The following is a 10329-nucleotide window of genomic DNA, read 5'->3' as shown; positions in this document are numbered from 1 at the left end:
ATCCGGCCAGCGTGTTGAAGTCTTGCAGGGACCCTTCTTCTCAGGCGGCCAATCAGTCTTATGCCTTGGCCTTCCTCGCCAGGGCTTGCCTATACGCTCGTGTGAATGGACTTGCCTCTTCTTCCAGGGCTCCCTCCCTCTCCGTCAGTCTTGCCTTCTTCCGCAGAGTGCGCCTCAGCGAGGGAAGGGAGCAAGATAGCATCAGTAGGTATTCAGAATAGACTCATAGTAAGATCAAGTCCGGGTTTGGGGGGATATTCGTCAGTTTCGCCTTCTTGTGGCACCGCAGGAGGTAGCCTACTAATCGGGTTTAGCTTTGGCCTCTGATTCACGAGGCGGCTCTTATTCACCATGTGAACAGCCTTATGGCTCCGCTTCTCGCCACGGGCCTGGTGCTCTGTTTTTGTGGTCGCTAATATTACGTCTCTCTTTACGATGGGGCATCATCTAATCGTTCAGTACTCTATTGGACTTCTTCAGGGTCATCAATCCGTGCGACGCATTTGCGGCTGCTTCGCTCGCAGGGCTACTATCCGTCAGCTTTTGAGTTCATTCCAGCTGCGCTTTCCTATTTCTTTGTTATGCTTGGGCAGTACTGTCTTATGCTCTTTCGTCCCCGCACGGGCTGGCTTGCAATTTCTCGTCCAGCTTTTGGCTATCTTTCCAGGGCTCTATCCGTCAGCTGTATATTCTCGACTTTCTTCCTCAAGGCGCTTTGTGAGTGGCTATTCCGCTCAGCTATTGCCCCTTCTTCTTGTCTCTGACTAGGGGCTCTTATCAGTTTCAGCTTTTAGACGGTTTTATCTTCGCCGGCTGCACGTGAATCGCGTCAGCTTATGTGCTTCGGTCTACCCTCTAGCGGATGCTGTGTCTCTATCCGTCAGCTTTGCTGCATACTTCCCCAGGGTCACCACGTCCCCTATCCGTCAGCTTTCGTTATATTCTGTGGCTCGGTAGGGCCTTTACTATGTCTCTTGTCAAGAACATTTGGCGCGTGCTTTGTGGGTCTCTCAGAGAGCTCTGGCTATCGCCGTCAGCGTCTCAGTGCTTTCTTCCTTGTGTAGATCACCAGGCCCATCAATACGCCTGGCGGGGATGTCAATGTCTTCTCGCTCAGGGGATACACGGCTGTGAGTCCTGCGCAGTTCAGCTTTCGTGCCTCTTTTACGCCAGAGGCCTCTATCGTCGCTTGTTTGAAGCTGCTTCGCGGTTCCAGGAAGCTTAAGCTCAGTCCTCGTGACTCAAAACCTTTAGCCCTCTAGGTTCACGAGAGAGCTTCCTATCGTGGCAGAACTTCTAGGTCCTTGTCCGTCTCGCGCCGGAGTGGGCCCCCTATGGCCTTCGTCTAGGCAATAATTGCCTTACTGCCAGGCGACTAGCGTATATCGTCTCTTTGAGTACTTCGGTATCCCACCCGATGGGCTCCTGTGGTGTTTCGTCCTTAGGGCATCGTGGTTGTCGCGGGGTTTTTCTCTAACCTTATGGAGTCTCCGGCTATACACTGTTAGGTCATTACTAAAATAGCTGTTCTTTTGCTCACTCAGACGGACTTTGCCTATCGTCAGCTCTTGATAGTGTCCCAGAGGAGCTTCAGTATTACCGTCCATGGAACTTTGCCCTTCTTCCCTAGGGGTCACAGTCGGAATTGTAGCATTTTGCCTTTCCATAACTCCAGGGCCTCTGCTTGATAGACGTAGCAGGCTTGTGCTCGTTTCTTTGCCGGGCTAGGGCCTTGCTATGTATCATGGTCACGTACACTTCTGGCTCGGCTTACCTTTCCCAGGGCTCCCCTAACTTCCCCGCTTGCTCTTAGACTCTTAGCACATTGGGACTTCCCACTCAGGGCCTTACAACTCTATACGTCAGCTTCTTGGCGTGTGTCCGCTTTTACTCAGTGTAGCTCTCAATCCGTCAGAGCATTTGGCTTGTCGATCACTAGGGGTCCGTCCTCATCTCTGACGTTTCTTTGGGCTCATTCCGATAGCGCGTATTCTCTGATCCGACTTTGTTTTCTCAGGTGTAAATTTCCAATAGCGCTCGATTTTCTGTTAATCCGTCAGCTTGCCTTCTTCCCAGGGCCATATCACGCCGCAGATCTTTTTTGCTTGTCTCCGAGAGATCCTTATCGTCAGCTTATATGCTTCTTCCAGGGCTTCTATCCAGTCAGCTTGTGCTTCTCGCACTTCTCGCAGAGGCTTCCGGGATATACTTGCGCAGCATTTAATTGCTTCTCTGATCTCGGAGGAGAATACGCACTACCCTTGTTTCGCCGAGCTCTTTTGCGCTTTCTTTTCGGGCGGCTTCCTTTTTCTCGGCTGCAGTCTCTTATGCGTTCTTTCTTCCGGGATTCTACTTATCCGCTGACTCAGTTCTTTTGCGCTCTATCTCCACAAGTGGCTCCTAATCGCACTTTGTTCAGCTTGGTAGGCCTATACTTCCGGCGAGTTGTCTTCCGTTTAGCAGTTAGCTTTGCCTTCTTCCAGGGCCTATCCGCTGAAAAGGTCTTGTCGGATTTCTTTTCACTCAGCAGGTTGCATTCTGCTACTCGCGCAGTCAAGCACTATGGCTTGGGTATCTTTCCTTTAGTGTTCGGTTCTAAGTCGGTTCATGCATTGCCTTCTGCGGTAATCCAGGGTCCTAGTCTTCGTCAGCTTTGCCTTTCTTATACGTTCTCTCAAGGCGCTCACGATAAATCGCAGTCTAGTCTTTCTCGCGCACGCTTTTTAACCCGCCTCAGGAGCTCAATAATCCGTCAGCTATTGACTTTCTGGTAACTGCATGAGGTCTACTCCGTGCAGACATATATAGCCGTCTGTTTTTTTCCGCACGGGCTCCTGCATACACGTTTCTGGCTCTTCCGGCGCACTCCAGGGCTCCTATCGTCAGCACTTTCTGACGCTTCTATCACTTGGCCAGGGACATACATAGTCAACAAGTAGACTCATTGTAAGACATGTTTTCGCTCAAACGAGTTCGCTTTCTTCCCTTAAATTCCGCGAGAATTCTTTCTTAGATTCTTGCTTATTCCGACATGGTGGTCGCGAGATTACGGTACAAGTCTATGTTGCCTTCTCCCACGGCTCTCCATAAGTCGTTCTGCTCAGCTTTGCCTTGTTTTGGCCCAGGGCTGCCTATCCCGTTCCAGGGTGTCTCGTGGCTCGAGTATGCTGCCAGGGAGCGTCCTGTACATCGTGGGAGACATTAATGTCTGCTGCATTTAATTTCTCCGCCAGTCAGTCGCCGGTTTGTTGGCGCGCGCTCCACTAGAATATATACTCCGACTCCGACATACTGTGACCTACAGTAGTATACCGCAACTCTAATCTTACTCCCTGTGAAGTCTCGATCTTACTCAGTTTTGGTTAAATAGTAGTGGACTAAATTTAGAACGGAATTGGTCACGTGGCTTCCAAACCAATTGTTACAGCCTGTCGCGGCACTCACTAATATAAACAGGATGACGTCATCCTAGTAAGCTTATGATGCTGATCTTACATCTGGCCCCTGTCCATAGACGTAGTACTGCGACCTCAATTCCAGGCTGATAAAATCACAATTCTCTTCACTGTATGGCATTGATATGCATGCGTAAAATCTGATCGTTAATATCTTTCTGCCACTTAGTTTATGCATATCCGGCTACAGCGACCTTTTAAGTGTATGGAATGGGGACTATAAACTACGTTTCAGCATACGTTATCCTGCATTTCGGTACGAGACTTGTCCACCATCCACGCACATGTGTTCGTTAAGACAGCATGCCTAGTGTGTACCTACACCTCAGACATTGTAAGTACTGACATGCATGAGGCACTTGCAGGGGGCTCGTGTGCTCGTTTCCTTATTTAGATCATCACGGTGGGTGCACAGGCACAGTGGAGAGTATGTGGATATAAGGGGAGTGACATAGGGAAGCATAGGGCAGGGAAGGTAATGGGCAAGAGATGACAGGCGGCAAGGGGGCTGCGGGCGGAGGTATCTCGCTAAGCTACTCACACAGGCATTTGTCATTTATGGGAGGCATGCGACAGAAGTATGGCACACACAAGGGCTCAGGGGCAGGCAGAGCATGATGGCAACACTCGCAGCAGCGATATGGACGGAGGGCGGGCTCATAGGTGATAGCTTGTCGTTTAGGCGCAACACAGGGCACGCGCTTGTTGAGAGACCCAGACTAGAAGTATGTGCTACTGACTCTCACTCAGGCAGTATTAACATGCGCCAGAATGGAGATGTATGGGTCACACACACAGGCAGTGGTAGGGCAGAGGTATGGCCACACACAGGCAGCATACAGCGCAGGGAACGTGTGAGTGCGCCTACACTTGCGTCAGGGTACGGGCCAGAGTATGGCACACACAGGCTCCACCGCTATATGACGCAGGCGCTCTATCGTACTGCGGCAACATACAGGGAGGGTAGGGCAGAGTATCGGCACACACAGGGGGCCCTGCATGTAGTCATGTTTGCAGGTGGCATATGAGTTTATCGAGACGACACTAAGGGTATCGCGGCAGCGTAACTTTTTCTAACTCATGTTCCGGACGTATGGCAGCTATCTGTCAATGGCACGCGCATATGTAGCCCAAGGCAGAAGTGATGGAGTAAAACAGCGCAAGTGTGCGGTGAGGTTATGAGTAGATTGAGGGGTACTCTACCCTCGTAAGGCAGCAATAGGATGGCAGTCAGATATAGTACTGATACAGAAGCAGTAGTAGGCTGCAGCTAAATTAATGGTACGCACACACACGGCTAGGGATAGGGCAGATAGTATGGCCACAGGCAGCAATATGACAGGCAGAGCTCATGACCCACCCAGGCAGGGTAGGGCAGTATTGTTATATAGTAGCACACACAGGCCGATAAGGAAGAGAGATATAGAGAGGCAGGGTAGAGAGAGATTATGAGATGATATATAGATATACGATATATTGATATAGAGAAGAGTACTTGGCCTATAACAGGCCAGGGTAGGGCAAGAGTAGAGAGAACTAGCACACAGGCCATATGCATTATGGTAGGGCTACAGTAGAGTTTAAGAGAGACGAGACGCACAGCCCGCAGGGGATTGTAGCAGAAGGTTATTAGCGCATGGACACACAGGCAGCAATAGCTGCGCCCAGGGCGAGACGAAATCACGTCACACACGGATCGCACGAAGGTAGCGCGCCGCATCCAGCTATAGGCTGCGAACGCGGGCACAGGGTCTAGGCTTTCTGGCTGTCGCCACACGTAAGCTAGTTTATCTAGTACGACTACCACGGCGCCTGCCATAATCGATCACGGCAGAGTATGTTGCTGCACTCAGAGTCGATCAGACAAGCCCAGTAGGTAAAGATTGGGCGAGGATGGGATGGGGTAGGCGCCATACATGGAGCAGGCAGAGAGTGATGGCACACTAAGTGTCAAGGAGATAATGGATAGTATATAATGGTCAACACAAACAGGCAGAATTTGGTCAGAGTATGGCAAACACAGGCAGGGTAGGGCAAGAGTATTGGACTTTAGCGGGCAGGTGAAGATTGTGCTTATGAAGAGAGTGATGGCACACACGCAGGCCAGGGTAGGGTCAAGTATGTAATGAGCATCACTCACACTCAAGGCAGGGATAGGGCAGAAGTTAGCTAAATCAACAGGCAGGTTGGTAGTTGGGGCGCGGTATTAACACCACTCCACCATGTAACATATGACAGGCAGAGTAGCTTTGAGCCCTCGACACGCTGTCAGCATATTGGTCAGGACTGTTACTAGAAGTATGGCACACACAGGCAGCAGTGATGGCAGGCAGAGTATCGGACACAAGGCACGAGTAGGGCAGATTATGTATCTATTCATCAGTAGCATTTATGTATGGCCGGACGAGTATGGCACACACAGGCAGCCTATGGCAGGAGCATATGGCGACACTCTATCTAGGAACGAGGTATGGTCAGATTCCTGACGCAACACAGTGCATACCATTACTCGGCAGGCCATGGTAATGGTAGACAAGAGTATGGCACCAGTTTACGCAGCGCGCGCGGTGAGATATCATATATGGCAGGCAGAGTATGGCTACTTCTCCGCGTGCAAGTCTGTGGGATGGCAGAGTATGTCGCACACAGTGCTGACATGGCAGGGATGAGATTAGATTTCAGGCCTAAAGGCACACGGCACGGTTGGAGGGGGCCAGAGATCAATAGGGCACAACAGGCCACAGGTCATAATGGCGGGGATAGTATGTCTACACTACAGCGCAGAAGGCAGGAGCGCAACACGAGTCGAGGTAAATCCCGTGCAAGCACTACTGGTTATGCGTAGGAGCCTCAGGCCGTTGACTTGCATGATTGTGTGCGCGGGTATTTACCTTTCTTCTCTCACTTCTTGCGCGATGCTGTGTGCGTGTGCGGACCTGGCATTGGAAGGTCAGGTGGTTGGGAGGGGGGCAGTCACCGGGGGGGGGGGGGGGCCACACTGGACGTTAGGCGCGGTGCCGCGCCAGGGGATGGTGCTCGTGCTGTAGGGGGGGCGCTGGTTCGCCGTACAGGGCAGCTCGCGATATGTCGATCATTTGGCACGCCGGGGGGGGGGGCCGTGGGGCATGGGGGTCGGCTGGCATTCTGTGTGGGAGAGTTTTTGTTAGGCTAGTTTCGGATATAAGAGCGAGTAGATGTGAAAGCGCCTTGTACAATGGTGTGAGTATAGGTGTCTCCATGTGCTGCCTTTGGGGGTTCAATGCTGTGCATATCCACAGGCGGGATGGGGAGTCATTCAGGGAATTTATAATGGGGTGTGTTCGTAATCGTCGATCATTATGTGGGATATATAAGGAGACTGGCAGGGAGGGGCATAACCAGTTTCTTCCATATGCAACATTGGAGATGGGGAGTCATGAGTTAGGCGACCTGCAGGAGAAGGTGACAACGTCGATTCTAGATTTGGCACTTTTGTATCATAAGGGCTAATCGCTACACCATTGTGATAATGATGGAGTGATGTGTCTGTGAATAGTGGTGCTTGCTGGTAATCTCAATAAGGGTGGCGTGTGGGTCGATACACTACATAGGTTCCAGTAGACGCAGGCCCCGGCTTTCTTTCGCGCATGGTATGCCACCGATGGAAGGATGGCTTCCGAGCACACCTGCTCGGACACCCAGAATACTGCAGAAGTTGGACCACGCATAGTGGTCTAATGGGTAATTTTTATGCAACATCCCATCAGGTAAGGGGGCAGGTGGTAGTTGAGGCGGCACTATACTGATTCACCGAGACTCGGGAACTATGATAATAACTAGGAACTAATTGTATGCGTAAGCTTGTACACTTGCCTACTCTCTCGGTAAATCGACATTTCCGCAAACGACTGGCAATGCCATAGATCGGCTGGTTGGATAAGTATTCTTTATCAAACACAGATAAGCAGTCCGCTGAATTACAGCAGTCTCTCTGTGCACAGAATCTGGTTTGGCAAGATCTTGCAGCAGGTCTACTGTATATGGAGACCTATCCATGCGCTCTTGTTACAACCAGTGAGAGTAAAGATGCAGGCAGGGATCCTTCTTGTTTCTCAGGTCTACTCCAGCTGCACCGAAGGTTCAAACGAGGCTTGTGGTCTCCACCGACTCGTCGGGTACCTCTCGATGCTTCATCTGTAACAGAGGGTACAGCCGCCGCGCTCAGACCGAGAGGTGCAATAGCTCGCGCAGCACCCGATGACTGCTCGCGTTAACGGTTCCAGCACATAATGAGTGAGAGAGCATACAGACCAGATGAAAACGTTTTCTACTCGGTCACACTCACGACAGTTGCATAGTGCTTGTCTAATACTGTAGACACATTGCTTGTGCCAATTGGGCTTTCAAATCATCTTTATCATGATAACTACTCAGGAGATAGTTTCACATTATTATGACTGTTTGAATCTGGACATTTCAACTGCTTTATTTATTTTTTTTATTCCATTTAATCTAGTAGGAGTCGGAGTCGGTTCATTTTTTGCCGACTCCAGGTACCCAAAATTGCCTCCGACTCCTCGACTCCGACTCCACAGCCCTGCTTCCCAGGGCTCCTATCCGTCAGCTTTGCCTTCTTCCCAGGGCTCCTATCGCGTCAGCTTTGCCTTCTTCCCAGGGCTCCCTATCCGTCAGCTTTGCCTTCTTCCCAGGGCTCCTATCCGTCAAGCTTTGCTTTCTTCCCAGGCCTCCTATCGTCACTTTTGCCTTCTTCCCAGGGCTCCTATCCGTCAGCTTCTTCTTCCCAGGGCTCCTATCCGTCAGCTTTGCTTCTTCCCAGGGCTCCTATCCGTCAGCTTTGCTTCTTCCCAGGGCTCCTATCCGTCAGCTTTGCCTTCTTCCAGGGCTCCTATCCGTCAGCTTTGCCTTCTTCCCAGGTCCTATCCGTCAGCTTTGCTTTCTTCCCAGGCCTCCTATCCTCAGCTTTGCCTTCTTCCCAGGCCTCCTATCCGTCAGCTTTGCCTTCTCCCGGCCTCTATCGCAGCTTTGCCTTCTTCCAGGGCTCCTATCCGTCAGCTTTGCCTTCTTCCCATGGCTCTATCCGTCAGCTTTGCCTTCTCCCCAGGGCTCCTATCCTCTGACTTTCCTTCTCAGTGCCACACATTCTGTTTTGGCCCGTTCCTTTCCATACAGGATCACTGCTGCCCTTTTGTTGCCATGAAGGTTTGGGCCGTGGTTCTGTCAGTATCTCCTCACACTGATCCCTGATAACGTTCTTCTCCCCGGGGGGCAGGAATCCCCCCCATACAGTTTCCATGACAGAGTGTGTTTGTGATTCCCTAGGAAGCCCACCCCAACCCGGGGCAGCCATATTATGGCACCCAACGTACCGCCTACCTACCTGATAATGAGGAGGGGAGGGAGATCCTGCGGCTGCTGCAGAAAGCCTTTCAGCGGAAACTGGTGTTCACCATTGGGGAGTCGCGCACCACCGGCGCCAAGAACACTGTCACCTGGAACGACATTCACCATAAAACCAACACGCAAGGCGGGCCCCAAGCGTAAGTGTTAATTAACTGAACTCTCCCCATATTAATATGTACCATTGGGCCATCGAGTCATCGCCTTTGAATTTGCATATGCAGATTTCAGGGCAATCATCTGTGAAAAATGTAGTTGTTGCCCCAAGTTAATGTTTTATTCAAAGGAACTTTATTAATTTGCTTATCTGCTTATATTTTGGCCTCCAGTCAATGTGAAAGGAATAAATGTACATTATATACATATAATTGGGATGAAGTAACTGGGGGAGACCTGTATCCCACGTGTGTGGCCCCCGAGTCCCAGACAAAAAGCCACAACAGCCCAATAGGACTTGATTCTCTCTCGGCTCGTGTCCCCGGGGCCCAACCCCCACCCGTTTCCCCCATAAAACGTTTCCCCAGTTATTAAATCCTGAACCGAATCCTAATTAGCATATGCAAATGAGAACATGAAGTTGTTAAAGACCCTCAGTATTTTGTCTCTTTCAGGTTTGGGTATCCGGATCCTGATTATCTGAAACGGGTCCGGGACGAGCTGAAGGCCAAAGGCGTTGAGTGATCCGCTGGGGGCCCTGCTCAGGAAGATCCTGGGCCACCCGTGGGGGGCCCTGCTCAGGAGATCCTGGGGCCACATTTATGGGTTGAGGGATCCGTCGGGGGCCCTGCTCAGGAGATCCTGGGGCCACATTTATGGGGGTTGAGGGATCCGTCGGGGGGCCCTGCTCAGGAGATCCTGGGGCCACATTTATGGGGGTTGAGGGATCCGTCGGGGGCCCTGCTCAGGAGATCCTGGGGCCACATTTATGGGGGTTGAGGGATCCGTCGGGGGGCCCTGCTCAGGAGATCCTGGGCACATTTATGGGGGTCGAGGATCCGTCGGGGCCCTGCTCAGGAGATCCTGGGGCCACCTTTATGGGGGTTGAGGGATCCATCGGGGGCCTGCTCAGGAGTCCTGGGGCCACATTTATGGGGGTTGAGGGATCCATCGGGGCCTGCTCAGGAGATCCTGGGGCCACATTTATGGGGGTTGAGGGATCCATCGGGGGCCCTGCTCAAGGGATCCTGGGGCCACATTTATGGGGTTGAGGGATCCGTCGGGGCCCTGCTCAGGAGATCCTGGGGCCACATTTATGGGTTGAGGGATCCGTCGGGGGCCTGCTCAGGAGATCCTGGGCCACATTTATGGGAAATTCAATGAATCAGTGATTAATGGGTGGGGTATTTAGGGTAAATTGTGGTGCAAATCTTGGGTTATAGGTAGAATTAGGGAAATATTTACTCCAAATCAGAGCTGGGCCCGGGGGTCTCCCCTCACCTACTGCCGTCTCTTTACTTTCTATAGCACCCCCCCTGCT

This window comes from Xenopus tropicalis, unplaced genomic scaffold (genome assembly GCF_000004195.4).
Source record: "Xenopus tropicalis strain Nigerian unplaced genomic scaffold, UCB_Xtro_10.0 Sca29, whole genome shotgun sequence".
NCBI lineage: Eukaryota > Metazoa > Chordata > Amphibia > Anura > Pipidae > Xenopus > Xenopus tropicalis.
This window is presented reverse-complemented; position numbering follows the sequence as displayed.